This window comes from Oncorhynchus kisutch, linkage group LG13 (genome assembly GCF_002021735.2).
Source record: "Oncorhynchus kisutch isolate 150728-3 linkage group LG13, Okis_V2, whole genome shotgun sequence".
Classification (NCBI taxonomy): domain Eukaryota; kingdom Metazoa; phylum Chordata; class Actinopteri; order Salmoniformes; family Salmonidae; genus Oncorhynchus; species Oncorhynchus kisutch.
The window spans coordinates 45,017,631-45,037,442 of record NC_034186.2 but is presented as its reverse complement, the minus strand read 5'-3'; the positions used below and the strand labels follow the sequence as shown (position 1 = coordinate 45,037,442).

The 19,812-nt window shown below is 42.3% G+C and overlaps 1 long non-coding RNA gene across 3 annotated transcripts; it reads left to right on the top strand.

Annotated features, from left to right (window-relative positions):
* The first annotated feature begins 1,035 nt into the window (after positions 1–1,035).
* On the top strand, positions 1,036–8,440 carry LOC109902285 (uncharacterized). Of its 3 annotated transcripts, none has more exons than XR_004202430.1 (9): positions 1,036–1,544; positions 2,395–2,678; positions 2,976–3,200; positions 4,138–4,591; positions 5,132–5,296; positions 5,855–6,036; positions 6,250–6,334; positions 6,870–6,932; positions 8,205–8,440. It is a non-coding gene; the product is annotated as an uncharacterized LOC109902285 (long non-coding RNA). The 3 variants fall into 3 exon arrangements; XR_002256852.2 differs by lacking the exon at positions 8,205–8,440 and having other exon boundaries at positions 4,138–4,266; positions 4,506–4,591; positions 6,870–8,190; XR_004202429.1 differs by lacking the exon at positions 8,205–8,440 and having other exon boundaries at positions 6,870–8,190.
* The last annotated feature ends 11,372 nt before the right edge of the window (positions 8,441–19,812 follow it).

The window sequence follows — 19,812 nt, the reverse complement described above, 5'->3', positions numbered from 1 at the left end:
TGATGGTGTGGGGGTGCTTTGCTGGTGAAGCTGTCTGTGATTTATTTAGAATTCAAGGCACACTTAACCACCATGGCTACCACAGTATTCTGCAGCAATACGTCATCCCATCTGGTTTGCGCTTAGTGGGACTATCATTTGTTTTTCAACAAGACAATGACCCAAACACACCTCCAGGCTGTGTAAGGGCTATTTTACCAAGGAGAGTGATGGAGTGCTTGCATCAGATGACCTGGCCTCCACAATCACCCGACCTCAACCCAATTGAGATTGTTTGAGTTGGACTGTAGAGTGAAGGAAAATTAGCAAACAAGTGCTCAGCATATGTGGGAACTCCTTCAAGACTGTTGGAAAAGCATTCCTCATGAAGCTGGTTGAGAGAATGCCAAGAGTGTGCAAAGCTGTCATGAAGGCAAAGGGTGGATACTTTGAAGAATCTCAAACATAAAATATTTTGCTTAACACTTTTTTGGTTTCTACATGATTCCGTACGTGTTATTTCAGTTTTGATGTCTTCACTATTATTCTACAATGTAGAAAATAATAAAAATAAAGAAAAACCCTTGTATGAGTAGGTGTGTCCAAACTTTTGACTGGTACTGTACATAAATATATGACTAGTATGTAAATAGTATTTTCTGTTGTTATTGTCTCTTGGTGGCTTGACAATATGACTTTTTTAATAATATCTTATGTTGTTCTTGTCTATAACTGTGTACTCAGTCATGTATTTTATGTTTTATGTGGACCCCAGGAAGAGTAGCTGCAGCATGTGCAACCTCTTACAGGTTTTAGATTTTTCCATTTATGTTTTGAGATAGGACTTTAGCATGTTAGCACATAGGGCACACCGAGTGTGTCACCTCTTTGGTCAGTGTGTTAAACCTGTGCTGGTTGCCATCTCGTTAGTGGGAAGGTGTTTCACCTGTGCTGGCCCAGGTGCTATTTAAGAGTGGCTGGCTCCAGTTGTCTTGAGAGATGTGGATTTTCAACACCTTTAGATGACTCTCCCTATTTTGATTTGCAGACAAGCAATCCTCTATCTGAGCTCCACTGTTTTCATTTTGCAAAATTTTTTGGTGTAGGATTTTATTTTGTTTTCCTGTTCTTGGACAAATTTAGTGGGTGCTCGTCGTGGTTGTCTTTTATGTCCCAGTTGTTGCTAGACAACTTTCAGTGGACATCCCATGAGTGTCTTTCAGAACCCCCCCGAAAACCCCACCTTTTATCGCTTTGGTTGTTGTCAGTGACTTTTTGTTAGCTCCCCTTTCTGTTTGAGCGACATTATTTGGTTTTCTTGCTGGGGAATTTACCACTCCAAATGAACTAAAGTTCAAGAAAGTTATAAAGACTATGGCAAAGCCAACCTCATTTGGCCCAGCCAGCATCACTCATGGCCCGTTACCATAGAAACAGATAGTTGTTTAGTGTAGCTGGTTAGCTAGCAACATTTTCGTTTAGGAATTTGTAATCCATGACAAATGATGTGTGTACGGGTTGAACAAATTGCTGCATCGCGTGTGCGGGAATTTCTCTGTCGGAAGGTAGGTGGAGATATGTGCACATTTGAAATAGGAATAAAATGCAAACGCTTAGTTATCTCTCAGCTGGCTAACGCGTTAGCCCGTCGAACGTAAAACAACACCACCATATAATCTGGATTTGTGAAAAGTGTGTTTACAAACAGATAATATTAAAGAATGTAGCTAGACAGTTAGAGAACGTAGCTAGCATTATTAGCCATAATTTGAACGGGTAACGTTACATTTGTGCTAGCTAACAACACGCTCAGTCCATGTTTGTTTACCTGCACACACTAAATTACGGGGAGCAAACTTGCATGGATAAAGTCAGGCGCATCAGATGCCAGCATCAGCAATAGGCCCAACCTGCGACAGATGTTTTACCTGATCAGTCTAAGAAAAACAAGGTAATCTAGCTAGCTAGCTAATAAAACAAAGATGCGTTTGATTTTATTGAGAGTGAAAATGGAACATAACTATGTATTAACTAATATGCTGATTGTAATATTTTATTCAATGATAAAGACTGTCCCTTAAAATCAATGTTGGAAATCATTGTAAGACAGGACAGGCTTCAACAGCGATGCCATCCAGACCAAATCAACTAACGTTATACAGAAGTTATTGACAAAGTTTCCAACAGTGACACAAACAGTGTATGATGACAACCTCAGCACAGAAGAGAACACTACTGAATTTATTTTCAACAAAACTGAAATGTCAAGGTATTCATCATAAACTAAAGTCATTTTACTAGATCCTCTCAGCAACCAGAACTAGATCTCAGCTGTCATGAGGAACTAGGCAACATGTTAGATTATTTGCAAGGGTTCTGTGTTGATGTCTTCTTTGTGATTTGTTTCTGTCACAGGTCGCTTACAGAGGTTGTCTGTCCATCACATTGTACATTATCATCATTTGAAGCATCAGATACTCACCCCACAACTACCCAGAGAAGTATCTGGAGCCATAAACGTAGCCAGAGCCAGCAGGACCGACAGCCTGTACATTCCTTCCTAGATAATGACATCTCCACTAAGAGGGAATCCTTTTCAGACAAAAATACTGTTGTCACCTCAGAGAGTACTCATAAGAAGAAAACAAGCCGCCTCAGACAAGTCATGATTGCAGGTCCCCATAGCTAGTTCTACCCAGGTACAGTGTTTGACTAAATGAAACCTGGGTAGTATTCATTAGTGCACACTGTAGTAAAACGCTTCACAACGGAAAACAAAAAGGAGTTTTTTTTTTATTGGAGAAGTTCAGTCCCTCCCTGTTTGACTGTTTTCTCCAGTTTGGTGCCTTGTGAATACAACCCTGTATTGGTATAAGGGATTTGTATATTCATAATCATGGATACAGCATCTTCACTGAACTGACACTTGTGATACATACAACTGGTGAAAGCTCACTATTCCCTTATTTGGTGATTTGAATTGTGTTTTCTCTAAGGAATCCAATAGATAATGCCAGACTCGACACCCTAATCTTCTTCTGGTAAATGATGAAGACAGCAAAAACAGCAGAGATGGGCCTCCATTGATTGTCCAGTCACAGAGAATGGTTACGGGGCTGACCGAGCTCTCCCCTGCTGAGAGAAAGCCAACAGCCACGTAGCACACCAGGGAAAGGAAGTGATGAAGATGGATATGGGTTTGAGAGAGTAGGAAAAAACAAGTAAGGAGCTTTGAGTTTCCTTCAACTGTTTTCATGATCAGAGAATTTCAGATTTCTTACTGTTGCCTATTTAATATATTTGTATTTACACTGCTCAAATAAATAAAGGGAACACTTAAACAACACAATGTAACTCCAAGTCAATCACACTTCTGTGAAATCAAACTGTCCACTTAGGAAGCAACACTGATTGACAATACATTTCACATGCTGTTGTGCAAATGGAATAGACAACAGGTGGAAATTATAGGCAATTAGCAAGACACCCCCAATAAAGGAGTGGATCTGCAGGTGGTGACCACAGACCACCTCTCAGTTCCTATGCTTCCTGGCTGATGTTTTGGTCACTTTTGAATGCTGGCGGTGCTTTCACTCTAGTGGTAGCATGAGACGGAGTCTACAACCCACACAAGTGGCTCAGGTAGTGCAGCTCATCCAGGATGGAACATCAATGCGAGCTGTGGCAAGAAGGTTTGCTGTGTCTGTCAGCGTATTCTCCAGAGCATGGAGGCGCTACCAGGAGACAGGCCAGTACATCAGGAGATGTGGAGTAGGCCGTCTTTGTTCAAGGAGGAGCAGGAGGAGCACTGCCAGAGCCCTGCAAAATTACCTCCAGCAGGCCACAAATGTGCATGTGTCTGCTCAAACGGTGAGAAACAGACTCCATGAGGGTGTCTGTTGTGTCAGCACATTCAACTATGTAAAGAAAAAAGTATTTAATAAGAATATTTCATTCATTCAGATCTAGGATGTGTTATTTTAGTGTTCCCTTAATTTTTTTGAGCAGTGTATTTATTTTCAAAAACAAAATCAATGACCAATCAAAATGATGATCTGCACATGTCCGAGAAGATTTGGGGTAATTATAAAATTTTATCAAGCTGAATGCAACATTCAAGCAATGTCCATTGTTATCATTATGACACTTCTGTTGCAGCATTGGATGACGTGGACCATATATTTGATTGCAGACATTGATGATGATGAGGACGAGTTGAGTGAGCTCTCCAGAGTGTCCTTCCACTCCTCCAGTTTGCCTCAGCCCAGTTCTGATAGTCAACCCATGGTTTGCATCCCAAATGGCACCCTATTCCTTACATAGGTCACTACTTTTCACCAGAGCCCTGTGGGCTCTGATCAAAGGTAGTGCGCTAAATAGGAAATAGGGTTCTATTTGGGCTCGTATATGATTATTGGACAGGAGCTCAAATATTTGGCCTGGTTTGAGTTAAAATGCTGTGATGTTTAGTGATAATGTCTTTCTGTGTTTTCTACCCTGAAATGGCGCATTCTTGGATCTAGCAGCAGTTTCTTGCAGTGCCGAGTGGAGGAGTCAGAGTTTCACATTCTCAGATACACCGTATCTGAGATATGGGATTGTACAGAAGAAGGTAGGATTGGATCACCTTTGTAATGGTATAGTTATACCACCCTGCATAGAGATAACACATCAATCAGACAGAAGTGCATCCCAAATGTCACCATATTCCCTATATAGTGCACTACTTTTGACCAGGGGCTATATGTCAAAAGTAGTGCACTATATAGGGAATAGGGTGCTATTTGGGACTTAGTACTTATTATGGTGAATTAAATGTTCTTCACAAACCATTAATTAACATATAGGAGTGCTTTCTTGATTTACATCAGTGAGTATTAAGTCATAGAACGTTCTGTAAATTCCAGTATTTAATTCCGTCTTGACTTCACATGGCATTTTGTCACCAGGAGATTAAGACCCTCCGGTACTATGAGAACACGGGGCCTCACGTTGGCCACTGCTGAGATCCAATGGCTGTGTTGTTGTATTAAGCTTGGACAATGTTTTTTTGTTGTTGCGCAAGGGGAATATTATATTACTTGATATGTTCAGTGTAATAATTTAAACATGATTAACCGTGACATTTATTTTGGTTGTCATCGTTCCATAGGAGCTTGTCAATTTATTGCGGTTTTGGACGGGCTTGTATTGAATGACTTCAACAACCACAAGGAGCTCGATTCAGGCACTGGAAACCTGAACCTTCTCAAGGGAACAAGAGGTCGCAGTGACATTAAAATGCCGTCTTTATTTAGAACGTTATAATATCTGCAAGGTAAAAACACGTGGTTACATGACACATCTTCTGCTGTTGAAATTGCCATAGATCTACTGTACATTCTACAGATTGCGCCTTTAAAGGTAGACTCAACGAGATGATGTTGCACGCACGAAGTAAACACACGGTGGGTCAATTAGCGCAACAACTAAGAGCCTTAAGGCGTGAAGCTAAACTTCTCCTCTGTTTTTGGTCCTGTAGTTGCCACGTTGTAGTAGCGTGAAGCGGCCCAGTGCACATGTGCAGATTACTCTGTCCGACTGTGTGAGAGCAAAGTCTTGCAACACACTCATCTCAATATCTGCCATGCTGCTCGTTGCAACGACACCTCGCTGAGTCTACCTCTACTCAATCCTTTTGCACTATTTTAAAATCACGACTAATTAGTTAATAACACGTTCCGCATAGAGCAACACTAACAACCAAATAAGTTTTTGTTTTTAGTCCACTCTTTTTGACTTAATCAATGCCCGTGTCTACTCTCGTCAACCAAGATGCTCCATTTCCAGATACCTTTTGCCTTTATGATCATGTATGGTTTGATATGTTTTGAAGGCTGAATTCCAACCTGAAGACTCCCAAGTTCCCTATCTGGGCGATGGGCAGCGAGAGCCATTTCAGCGTGCTCTTCGGTGCGCTCTTCGATGCGCAGGAGCAGCTGTTGAGTGACCAGTGTGGGCTCAGTGTGGGCTCCTGCTGATGGCCGAGCCAATCAGCAGGAGGAAATCTGCCTCACGGTATGTATAGAACACTGATGATGGGTTGGTTTGACCTGCTAGAGAACTAGGCACCGATGCATCCCGTTTGTATGTAGCTGTTCGCTTCTTGACTTGGTTATTGATGTGAAATGATCAGCCCCATTCATTCTTCACATGTCACGAATGAATGCGGTGCTAAGCATAAAGCATATCAAGTTAATGAAGAGTTTGTATTCTTGTGTTTATTTCCAGCTGTAGCTGGCACAGGAATATCTGCCGGCTGCCAAGATATCAACACTGACCTCATTCCTCCTCTTGAACACTGTATACGGACAAAGTGAGTGAACTCATTTTCCTTGTTAAAAAAGGCCTTTAAACACACCTTTCAGTGAGCCTATGCACTCTGATGGACTCTGTTCTACTCCCACTTGTGTGCCTTCACCAGTATCCCCTATGTAATCTGTCCTGTTTTTCAATTTGGTCTGTTTGGTTTATTTGAATTGCACTAGGATTTCAGTTGACTTCCACTTAGATTATTATGTACTTTTAACGTGTCCGTGGGTGTCTTGAAAGGCGCCTGTCAAATACAAATGTGTTATTATTGAAGGATTTATGACGCTGCCTATTGATATTTCAAGTGATACTTTGAACAACATTTGTTGTACAACACTTTTATGTAACAGTAATCCGATTCCGATTGAGTGTTTAATAGTCACATGTACAGGGTTGCAGGTGTGATTGAAGGGTACAGTGAAACTCTTAGGCTTCGAGCTCCAACATGCAAGACTAAGTGAAGTATAATAATGAAAATGTTAACATTTACTATAGTCTGCTCTTTGACTAAGTTTATTGTGTTTTGTTTTCCTATATAGAAAGATGCCATTGTCGATTGGAACGACACCAAGCCCATACTTTGATTGGCTGGTGGATAGAAGGTGATGACAGTCGATGAGATTAGGCTTTCCCCGAGGCTGGAGACAAAATATACGTTTTTGTTATTAAATAGATGTACTTCCAAGTATATATTTGTATTGTATAAAGTATATTATTTGTATTGTATAAATAGTATTGTCTTTTGTCCATGTCACGGCCATTTTGTCCATGTCACTGATGTCTTGAGATGTTGCGTCAATATATCCACATCAATTTTCCTCATTGTTTTTGAAGATGTTACAGGTAATGTGGTGAGTGGTGCAGGGAGTGTTGATGCATACGCCTTAAAACGAGTCATTACCTCATGGTATCTTATATGGACATGCCCAAGACAAATAGGAGTGCCTTGGATTTGTCATAGCCTATGACACACAGCTTTCAAGACCATTAGTCTTAATGTATTACACTATCCATAATGTATTATGATATGTGGTGTGTATTTTTGACTGTAAATATTTTATATGACTGGTCAGAGTAATCTGTTTTATTAAGATAAAAGTTGTGGCTCACCTGTACCTTGCCTTTTGTCTTCTGTGGACTACTGCGCATGGGACACATGCAATGCCTTGATTGTCCTCAAGCTGCCGCTGTTGAGTTGTAAATGAATCATGAACGCAGTCAACTCTACTCATTCTTGGTTCCAGTGACAGAAGAGAAGAGAAGCTATGTGAAATGTTTATTTTTCCAGGATATTTACAACAATAGTGGTTTTTTTTTTACTTGAAATAAGTCTGACGTCAGTGGATTTGTGTAACACCTATAATGTATCTATTCTGTAGTTTATGTACAGAATTTGAGTAAATAGTGGCACTTCAAAGAAATGCAACAATATTTATGAACGTATTTATATACTCAAAGGTGGAGCCCGGTCAGTTTATTAGTGGCCATATTGTATGTATTTGAAGCTTGAGTGATTGCAGAAACATCTCCACCCACTCATGATAACGTCACACAATATATGAGCATGGGCCTCTAGCCGGGGCCAAATAGTTTATTTCATTCTTTTGGCTGGAGTAGATGTCTCCTCAACTTAAGGTCATAGCAATATCACACACCGATAAAATATGTGTCATTGAATTGCAAATGTGAGAGTGATGACTTTGTATTTGTGGCATTTCTTTGACATTTTCAATCCCTTCAAATAATGTCACAGTAATCACAGTAACATGTCAATTGTATTTAGTGATTTATCTTCAAATGTATCTATTTCTCTTCTTTAAATAACATACTTTTTTATTGCATCACATCATCCATTGCTCTTTCTTTTGTTTTAGGGTTCATAGTTCTGGGATGTAATGCAGGCAGGGAGGGGGTGGCAAGAAGGATCCCTATGCCAACACCTCAAGCACCAAGGATCAAAGACACTGCAACTGGCACTGAGATAGAGAGCGATGTCGTCTTCATTTACTGTGAGACCCACTTATAGCTACAGTCAGTTGAAGTCGGAAGTTTACATACACCTTAGCGGAATACATTTAAACTCGGTTTTTCACAATTCCTGACATTTAATCCCAGTAACAATTCCCTGTTTTAGGTCCGTTCGGATCACCACTTTATTTTAAGAATGTGAAATGTCAGAATAATAGTATAGAGATGTCACGCCCTGGTCTTAGTATTTTGTGTTTTCTTTATTATTTTGGTCAGGCCAGGGTGTGACATGGGTTAATTATGTGGTGTGTTTTTGTCTTGGTTTCTTTTTGTAGGTATTGGGATTGTGGTATAGTGGGGTTATCTAGAAAGGTCTATGGTTGCCTGAAGTGGTTCTCAATCAGAGGCAGGTGTTTATCGTTGTCTCTGATTGGGAACCATATTTAGGCAGCCATATTCTTTGAGTGTTTCGTGGGTGATTGTTCCTGTCTCAGTGTTTGTTTGCATCAAATAAGGCTGTTTAGGTTTTGACGTTTGTGTTTATCTTTTTATTAAACATGAATCGAAATAACCACGCTGCATTTTGGTCCTCCTCTCTTTCGATGGAAGAAAACCTTAACAAGAGTGATTTATTTCAGCTTTTATTTCTTTCATCACATTCCCAGTGGGTCAGAAGTTTACATACACTATTTGGTAGCTTTGCCTTTAAATTGTTTAACTTGGGTCAAATGTTTCAGGTAGCTTTCCACAACCTTCCCACAATAAGTTGAGTGAATTTTGGCCCATTCCTCCTGACAGAGCTGGAGTAACTGAGTCAGGTTTGTAGGCCTCCTTGCTAGCACACGCTTTTTCAGTTCTGCCCACACATTTTTTATAGGATTGAGGTCAGGGCTTTGTGACGGCCACTCCAATACCTTGACATTGTTGTCTTTAAGCCATTTTGCCACAACTTTGGAAGTATGCTTGGGGTCATTGTACATTTGGAAGACCCATTTGCGACCAAGCTTTAACTTCCTGACTGAGATGTTGCTTCAATATATCCACATAATTTTCCTCACTCATGCTGCCATCTTTTGTGAAGTGCACCAGTCCCTCCTTTAGGTTATGTCGATATAGGACTCATTTTGCTGTGGATATAGATACTTCTGTACCTGTTTCCTCCAGCATCTTCACAAGATCCTTTGCTGTTGTTGTGGGATTCATTTGCACTTTTCTCACCAAAGTACGATCATCTCTAGGAGACAGAACACTTCTCCTTCCTGAGTGGTATGATAATGGCTTGGTCCCATGGTGTTTATACTTGCGTACTAATGTTTGTACATATGAACGTGGTACGTTCAGGCGTTTGGAAATTGCTACCAAGGATGAACCAGACTTGTGGAGGTCTACAATTTTTTTTCTGAGGTCTTGGCTGATTTCTTTTGATTTTCCCGTGATGTCAAGCAAAGAGACAATGAGTTTGAAGGTAGGCTTTGAAATACATCCACAGATACACCCCCAATTGATTCAAATGATGTCAATTAGCCTATCAGAAGCTTCTAAAGCCATGACATCATTTTCTGGAATTTTCCAAGTTGTTTAAAGACACAGTCAACTTAGTGTAAGTAAACTTCTGACCCACTGGAATTGTGATACAGTGAGTAATATGTGAAATAATCTTTCTGTAAACAATTGTTGGAAAAATTACTTGTGTCATGCACAAAGTTGATGTCCTAACCGACTTGCCAAAACTATAGTTTGTTAACAAGAAATTTGTGGAGTGGTTGAAAAACAAGTTTTAATGACTCCAACCTAAGTGTATGTAAACTTCCGACTTCAACTGTATCATGCTGCATCCCTAGGCTCCTGTCCTTTAAGAACCCAACAGACCGTTGTGTTATCAGAGTAGCCATTTTGAGTGGAAGGGTCAATACCGGGCCAAAACACTCTTTGCAATGGAAGTGGGTAGAACAGGAAGGAATTTCTTGACTATGTCAGTCAAAGTATTAAGTATCTGATTTTAACTCTCTGAAATGTAGTCATTTTACCTCTCTGTTCACTTACAGCTGGTATATAGAAAGACCTACTGTGTGCAGAGCCGTGGTCGAGTGGTTAAAACTCCTGGCCAGCACATATACAGTGGGGCAAAAAAGTATTTAGTCAGCCACCAATTGTGCAAGTTCTCCCAATTAAAAAGATGAGGGGCCTGTAATTTTCATCATAGGTACACATCAACTATGACAGACAAAATTATACTTTTTTTTTTCTCCAGAAAATCACATTGTAGGATTTTTTTAATGAATTTATTTGCAAATTATGGTGGAAAATAAGTATTTGGTCACCTACAAACAAGTAAGATTTCTGGCTCTCACAGACCTGTAACTTCTTCTTTAAGAGGCTCCTCTGTCCTCCACTCGTTACCTGTATTAATGGCACCTGTTTGAACTTGTTATCTTTTTAAGTGGGAGAACTTGCACAATTGGTGGCTGACTAAATACTTTTTTGCCTCACTGTATACAGTGCCTTCAGAAACTATTCATACACCTTGACATATTCCACATTTTGTTATGTTTCAGCCTGAATTCTGATTAAATATAATTTTCTTACCAATCTTCACACAATACCCCATAATGACAAAGTGAAAACATGTTTTTTGAAATGTTTGCACAATTATTGAAAATGAAATACAGAAATTTCTCATTTACATACAGTACTCATTCAAGGGTTTTTCTCATCTTTTTACTATTTTCAGGCCAAACCAGATGGGATGGCGTATCACTGCAGAATGCTGTGGTAGCCATGCTGGTTAAGTGTGCCTTGAATTCTAAATAAATCACAGAAAGTGTCAGCAGCAAAGCACCATCACACCTCCTCCTCCATGCTTTACGGTGGGAAATACACGTGCGGAGATCATCTGTTCACCCACATCGTGTCTCACAAAGACATCGGTTGGAACCAAAATCTCCAGCTTGGACTCCAGACCAAAGGACAAATTTCCACCAGTCTAATGTCCATTGCTCGTGTTTCTTGGCCCAAGCAAGTCTCTTCTTCTTATTGGTGTCTTTTAGTAGTGGTTTCTTTGCAGCAATTCGACCATGAAGGCCTGATTCACGCAGTCTCTTCTGAACAGTTGATGTTGAGATTTGAACTCTGTGAAGCATTAATTTGGCCTGCAATTTCTGAGGCTGGTAACTAATGAACTTATACTCTGCAGCATAGGTAACTCTGGGTCTTCCATTCCTGTGGCGGTCCTCATGAGAGCCAGTTTCATCAGAGCGATTGATGATTTTTGCGACTGCACTTGAAGAAACGTTCAAAGTTCTTGACATTTTCCGTATTGACAGACCTTCATGTCTTAAAGTAATAATGGACTGTCATTTCTCTTTGTTTATTTGAGCTGTTCTTGACATAATATGGACTTGGTCTTTTACCAAATTGGGCTATCTTCTGTATACCCCCACTACCTTGTCACAACACAACTGTTTGGCTCAAACGCATTAAGAAGGAAATAAATTCCACAAATTAACTTTTAAGAAGGCACACCTTTTAATTTAAATGCATTCCAGGTGACTACCTCATGAAGCTGGTTGAGAGAATGCCAAGAGTGTGCAAAGCTGTCATCAAGGCAAAGGGTGGCTACTTTGAAGAATCTCAAATATAAAATATATTTTGATTTGTTTAACACTTTTTTGGTTACTACACGATTCCATATGTGTTATTTCATAGTTGTGATGTCTTCACTATTATTCTACAATGTAGCAAATAGTAAAAATAAAGAAAAACCCTTGAATGAGTAGGTGTTCTAAAACCTTTGACTGGAAGTGTAAGTATTCAAACCCCTGAGTCAATACATGTTATAATCACCTTTGGCAGAGATTACAGCTATGAGTCTTTCTGCGTAAGTGTCTAAAAGCTGTGCACACCTGGATTGTACAATATTTAAATTATTCAAGCTTTGTCAAGTTAGTTGTTGATCATTGCTAGACAGCTATTTTCAAGTCTTGCCATAGATTCTCAAGCCGATTTAAGTCAAAACTGTAACTAGGCCACTCAGGAACATTCAATGTCGTCTTGGTAAGCAACTCTAGTGTAGATTTGTCCTTGTGTTTTAGGTTATTGCCCTGCTGACAGGTGAATTTGTCTCCCACAGACCGAACCAAGTATTCCTCTAGGATTTTGCCTTTGCTTAGCTCTATTACATTTATTTTTATCCTAAAAAAAATCCCCATGATGCAGCCACCACTAGTTTGCAGTCTTTCCAGCTTCAATTTGATGTGATTGTTTTAGCCGTGTTGTTGGCTAGCTCCTCTGAACAACAGTGTCCTGACGAATGAGCACATTTTCTATGCCAGGCGAAATCGTGCCTCATTAGCTCATTGTTATGGATGTGTCCAAATGAATGTCATTAGAAAACAGCTTATGTAAATGCAGCTACTTTGCTTTTATTCTTGCTGCAGTTTTTGATGTGACTTTAAGTTAGCGTAGTTGGCTAGCTAGCAAGCAAGAGTTAAGAATGTTGCCAGACAGTATGGCAATGGAACATTTAGAATGAACGACTGGGTCGTGTCCGTAGATACAGAACAAAAAGACTGAAGGACTGGGTTGCGTAAGCCACACAATATCACTGAACGGGACCGCGGATTGCTGAAGCGCGTAGGGCTTAAAAATCGCCTGTCCTCGGTTGCAACACTCACTACCTCGTTCCAAACGTCATTAAATTAGTTTCATTAAATGGGTTTCAATGGTCGAGCAGACGCACACAAGTCTAAGATCACCATGTCAATGGCAAGCAAAGCATCCCCAAACCATCACACTACCACCACCATGCTTGATCGTTGGTATAAGGTTCCAACTGTGGAATGCACTGTTTGGTTGGAATGCACTGAATCATCTGTCCATAGAACATTCTTTAAAGAGTCTTGATGATCTTCCAGGTGCTTCCAGGTGCTTTTTTCAAACTTGAGTCCACGTTTTGGACAAGATGGGTCACATTATGTCTGGCAAAAACCAAACGCTGCATTCCACAGTAAGAACCTCATACCAATGGTCAAGCATGGTGGTGCTAGTGTGATGATTTGGGGATGCTTTGCTGCCTCAGGACCTGGACGACTTGCCTTAATAGAAAGAACCATGCATTCTGCTCTGTGTCAGAGAGTTCTACGGGAGAATGTCAGGCCATCCGTCTGTGAACTGAAGCTGAAACGCAGCCGGGTCATGCAACAAGACAGTAATCCAAAACACACAATCAAGTCTAAATGAAAATTATAAAAAAGCAAACAACTTGAAGTTTTGCAATGGCCTAGTCAAAGTCCAGACCTAATCCCAATTGAGATGTTGTGGCAGGACTTGAAACGAGCAGTTCATTCTTGAAAACCCACAAATGTTGCCGAGTTAAAGCAGTTCTGCATGAAAGAGTCAGCCAAAATTCTTCCACAGTGATGTGAGAGACTGATCAACTACAGGAAGCATTTGGCTAACTTTGTTAAATAAAATAAGTATTTATATTTTTATGTTATTTGTGAACTCAGGTTCCCTTTATCTAATATTAGGTTTTGGTTGAAAATCTGATAACATTCAGTATAAAAAATATGCAAAAATATAGAAGAAAAAAAATCTGAAATACTTTGTCATGGTATGTGTGGGGTACAGAGATGAGGTAGTCATTAAAAAAGCATGTTCAATTCTTATTGCACACAGAGTGAGTCCATGCAAGTTATTATTTGACTTGTTAAGGACAGTTTCTACTCCCAAACTTATTCAAGCTTGCCATAACAAAGGGTTTGAGTACTTATTGACTCAAGACATTTCAGCTTTTCATTTTTAATTAATTAGTTAAAATCAACAACAACCCAAAAAATCTCATAATTCCACTTTGACATTAAGGGGTATTGTGTGTTGGCCATTGACACAAAATCTCAATGTAATCCATTTTAAATTCCAGCTGTAACACAACAAAATGTGGAAAAAGTCAAGGGGTGTGAATACTTTCTGAAGGCACTGTACAAGCACCAGGGTTCAATCCCTAAAAAGCATAACAATACTAAAGGTAGAGTGGTATTGTGATGGGTTTCTTCCTCCTCTGACGAGGAGTAGTAGGAAGGATCGGAGGACCAATGAGCAGCGTGGTAAGTGTTCATCATACATTTATTAAACCGAGAACACTAAACAAAATAACAAAGGAGAAACGAAACGAAACAGTTCTGAAAGGTGACATACACATAACAGAAAATAATCACCCACGAAACACAAGTGGGAAAAGGCTACCTAAGTATGATTCTCAATCAGAGACAACTGACGACACCTCCCTCTGATTGAGAACCATACCAGGCCAAACACAACATAGAAAAAGGAACATAGACAACCCACCCAACTCACGCCCTAACCATACTAAAACAAAGACATAACAAAAGAACTAAGGTCAGGACGTGACAGTACCCCTCCCAAAGGTGCGGACTTCGGCCGCAAAACCTGAACCTATAGGGGAGGGTCTGGTTGGGTGTCTGTCCACGGTGGCGGCTCTGGCGCGGGACGTGGACCCCACTCCACCATAGTCTTTGTCCGCCTCCTAACCTGCCTCCGTGGCCTCTTTTGAGCGGCAACCCTCGCCACCGACCTCGGACTGGGGACTCTAGCCACGGGTCCCGAATGGACAGGAGATTCCGGCCGCACAGGACAGGCGGGAGACTCCGGCAGCTCCGGAGTGAAGGGCGATTCCGGCAGCACCGAAGTAACGAACGGCTCTGGTAGCTCCTGACTGACAGGCGGCTCTGGCCGCTCCTGACTGACCGGTGGCTCTGGCAGCTCTTGACTGATGGGCGGCTCTAGCAGCTCCTGACTGACGGGCGGCTCTGGCAGCTCCTGACTGACCGGTGGCTCTGGCAGCTCCTGACTGACGGGCGGCTCTGGCAGCTCCTGACTGCTCTGGCGCAGGACGTGGACCCCACTCCACCATAGTCTTTGTCCGCCTCCTAACCTGCCTCCGTGGCCTCTTTAGAGCGGCAACCCTCGCCACCGACCTCGGACTGGGGACTCTAGCCACGGGTCCCGAATGGACAGGAGATTCCGGCCGCACAGGACAGGCGGGAGACTCCGGCAGCTCCGGAGTGAAGGGCGATTCCGGCAGCACCGAAGTAACGAACGGCTCTGGTAGCTCCTGACTGACAGGCGGCTCTGGCCGCTCCTGACTGACCGGTGGCTCTGGCAGCTCTTGACTGATGGGCGGCTCTAGCAGCTCCTGACTGACGGGCGGCTCTGGCAGCTCCTGACTGACCGGTGGCTCTGGCAGCTCCTGACTGACGGGCGGCTCTGGCAGCTCCTGACTGACGGCGGCTCTGGCAGCTCCTGACTGACGGGCGGCTCTGGCAGCTCCTGACTGACGGGTGGCTCTGGCAGCTCCTGACTGACGGGTGGCTCTGGCAGCTCCTGACTGACGGGTGGCTCTGGCAGCTCCTGACTGACGGACGGCTCTGGCAGCTCCTGACAGACGGGTGGCTCTGGCAGCTCAGGACAGGCGGGAGGCTCTGGCAGCTCAGGACAGGCAGGAGGCTCTGGCAGCTCAGGACAGACGGACGGCTCTGGCAGCTCAGGACAGACGGGCGGCTCTGGCAGCTCAGGACAGACGGGCGGCTCTGGCAGCTCAGGACAGACGGGCGGCTCTGGCAGCTCAGGACAGACGGGAGACTCTGGCAGCTCAGGACAGAGGGGAGACTCTGGAAGCACTGAGCAAGCGGGAGCACCTGTAGGGAGGAGACGGAGAGACAGCCTGGTGTGTGGACCGGACTGTGGAGGCGCACTGGAGGTCTGTACACCCCTACCTGGCTGGATGCTCCCCGTAGCCAGGCCAGTGCGACGAGGTGGAATAGACCGCACTGGGCTGTGCTGGCGAACCGGGGACACCATGCGCAGGGCCCGAGGAGACGCACTTGAGACCAGATGTGCTGAGCTGGCTTCATGGCACCTGGCTCGATGCCCACTCTAGCCCGGCCGATACGAGGCGCTGCTATGTAGAGCACCAGGCTATGCCTGCTCACCGGGGACACTGTGCGCCCCACGGCATAACACGGTGCCTGCCCGGTCCACCTCTCTCCACTGTAAGCACGGGGAGTTGGCTCAGGTCTCCTACCTGACTTAGCCACACTCCCCGTGTGCCTCCGCCCAATACATTTTTGGGGCTGCCTCTCGGGCTTCCAGCCGCGCTGCCTCGTCATACCACCACCTCTCGGCTTTTGCTGCCTCCAGTTCTGCCTTGGGGCGGCGATAATCTCCAGCCTGTGCCCAGGGTCCCTTGCCATCCAAAATCTCCTCCCATGTCCAGGAGTCTTGCGATTTCGGCCGCTGCCCATTACCACACTGCTTGGTCCTTGGTTGGTGGGTGATTCTGTGACGGGTTTCTTCCTCCTCCGACGAGGAGTAGTAGGAAGGATCGGAGGACCAATGAGCAGCGTGGTAAGTGTTCATCATATATTTATTAAACCGAGAACACTAAACAAAATAACAAAGGAGAAACGAAACAGTTCTGAAAGGTGACAGACACATAACAGAAAATAATCACCCACGAAACACAAAAAGGCTACCTAAGTATGATTCTCAATCAGAAACAACTAACGACACCTGCCTCTGATTGAGAACCATACCAGGCCAAACGCAAAACACAACATAGAAAAAGGAACATAGACAACCCACCCAACTCACGCCCCTGACCATACTAGAACAAAGACATAACAAAAGAACTAAGGTCAGAATGTGACAGGTATTCCACTCTCCGTTAGAAAAAAAACAAAGACATGCTGTGAGGAACCAAGGTTTACAAATCTTTCTCAAGGAATTTGATGTAGGTTCTACTGATAATGCTTGACGTATTAGTCATCGTCATGTAGGGATGTGTGCATTCACAAAACGAGATACGAGAGCCATGAATTAATCATAAGGCCACACAAAATGGATCGAGAGCCCTCTATTACAGAAACGTGTGTGGGCACCTCAGTAAGAGAATGTCATGCAGCCATCTACATAATTATAGCATTAGCTATAAATAAAGGTAGTTTGCTTACACAAGGATGATTTAATTGGATTAAAGTGTTTACTTTTGATGCAAAAAAAAATCATTTTGGCTGGTTTCTAATGCACGTCACATGGAGCCATGTTTTGAGTTATTCAAAATCTCTTACAGAATATATGTTGTGTCAGTTTCTCCATTCTGTATCACCATTGCCATACGTTTGATACAGAAAATGCAACCTGGACTCAGGATTAGACTTAACATAGTAAAAATGTAAATTCGTGACACCCCAATTAGTCTGATATTAATTTCTGGATGTCCATCATCAATTTCGTATGATATTTTCCAAATTACAATTTGTATGAAATGTTACGAATTTGCAATTCATACAATATGTTATGAATTTCCAATTTGGCTAACATTAGCTAGTGGGCTAATGCTAACGTTAACTAGGTTGCTGATGTTAAGCTAAGGGTTGGGGTTTAGGGTTAGGAGTTAGGTTAAAGGGTTAGGTGACGGGTTAGCTAACATGCTAGATATAAATATAAAGATATAAAGTAGCTAAACGTTGTAAGTAATTGCTAATTAGCTAACGTTGTCCCTAATGAGATTTGAACAAGCAACCTTTGGGTTGCTAGATGTTTGTGTTATACGACAACCCATCCACCCTGACCAACCATGCTACTTTACTTTTTGCCTTAAGTAACCTTCTGTCTTATGTAACCATACCAACCGTAGCATATCATACTAATTTGAATGTCCCGGATTTACATTTACTATGTCTATTCTATGAGACCAGGCTTGAAAATGGCAACCCAGAGGAAGAGGACTTTATCAGTCCCTACTGAGAATTTAAAAATGATCTCTGTCTTTGCAGGGACTAATAAAGTGCGTTTTTACTATTCTATATCATTACTGACCATACCATTACTGGGGTACTATACAGACCAATTGAATGGAAAGCCATCACAAATAGAATCAGAAAGACTTTGAGGCAGCATCATAAACCTATTGGGCCTTGTGTCTGTGCCTGTGTCCCAAATGGCACCCTATTCCTTATATAGTGCATTACTTTTGACCACTGCCCATAAGGGCTCTGGTCAAAAGTAGTGCTCCATGTAGGGAATAGGGCATCATTTGGGATGCCGCCACTGTCTCTCAGTTGACTGCTGCTTCTGGCTCTTCAGATGTATGGGAAATGACCTGGCTTTGGCTCTATTTATCTCAGTGCCTCTTAGAAGAGGCGCTGGGGCATTCAGTAGGGTTGTGTGTAATTGTGTTAGGGCCCTCCCACACTCCGTCCCCAGTGCATCTTCTGTCTCTTTCCTTAATCTGCACGGTTTGTCTCCAGATGTGATATCCTCCTCATATAAGGATCCAGTGTCTCTGCCCACCCACCCGCTGAGAAAGGGATCCCCCACCTTACCCCCGTGAGGACGGACCCCTTATTTATAGCACCCTAATCCTTTTATAGTGTTGGAAAAAACACCAGACCACTCCTGTGTTAATTGTCCCGGGTAATCATGGTACAGTGATGAGGAGCCATATAAAGATCAGTATGATCGATAGTGCCATTTATGATAAAAAAAAATATATATATATATATATATATATATATAAAGAGCTCTGATGATAAACCGTGTGGAAGCATAATTTCCGTCGTTTGTTTTTTGTCTCCTTCTTTCCAAAGAGTGTGTATTGACGGTGTGTTTCGTGATGGGGGTGTCATTTGTGAAAAGGCAGTGGTATGACGGAGGCTTATGAGCCCTCAGGACCGATGAAAATGACATCCATTTTATATGGACTTGTAAATATTGTACGATCCACGCTTCTGGAGAACAGGAAATGTGTCTGTATGAAATGTGGTCCTAAAAGTATTGCTACATTCAGATCTAAGTTGCAGTGGTCGCATTGTTCTCCACTTTCAAAGCTGTAGAAGTGGAGGCCAGCTTTCAAAGTGGGGTGTAAACGCAGTCAGGAAACATGAGCTATATCACATGATGATGTATAACACATTAATTGTTGTGAAACTACGATGAAGTGGAAGAATGGCTTCTTTTCACGTCTGTCATTGATGGAGAGGTTTGATATCTCTTTATCTAATAGTGAAAAGGGGGAGATTGCTCATAAGAGAGCCTAGTGATTAGTCTTGGTTAAGATGCTCCAGCTGATGTTCCAAATCATTATAAACAGTCTATAGAGACATGCTGGCGTGAGAACTGTAGTGTTGTAATCTTTGGCCAAGTAAATGTTTGTTTAATCCTATCGGTCCCGAGATTCCAGCAAAAATGGCTTTTCATGTATCTGACTTCCATTTATCTGCATGTCTAGCCCTTATATTTAGCCTCACAATTAAGTATTTCACCATTTTCTTTTCAGGACAACCAGGGCTACAAGTAGAACACAAAACGATTTGACATAAACAGTTGCATTCATGTGTTTTATTGACAAATGTTAATAACAAAATAAGGTCGGCCAGAGCAAACAAATTAAGTATGAATCCTGTAAGTTGAGAAATGATTTGCTCACTGAGAAAT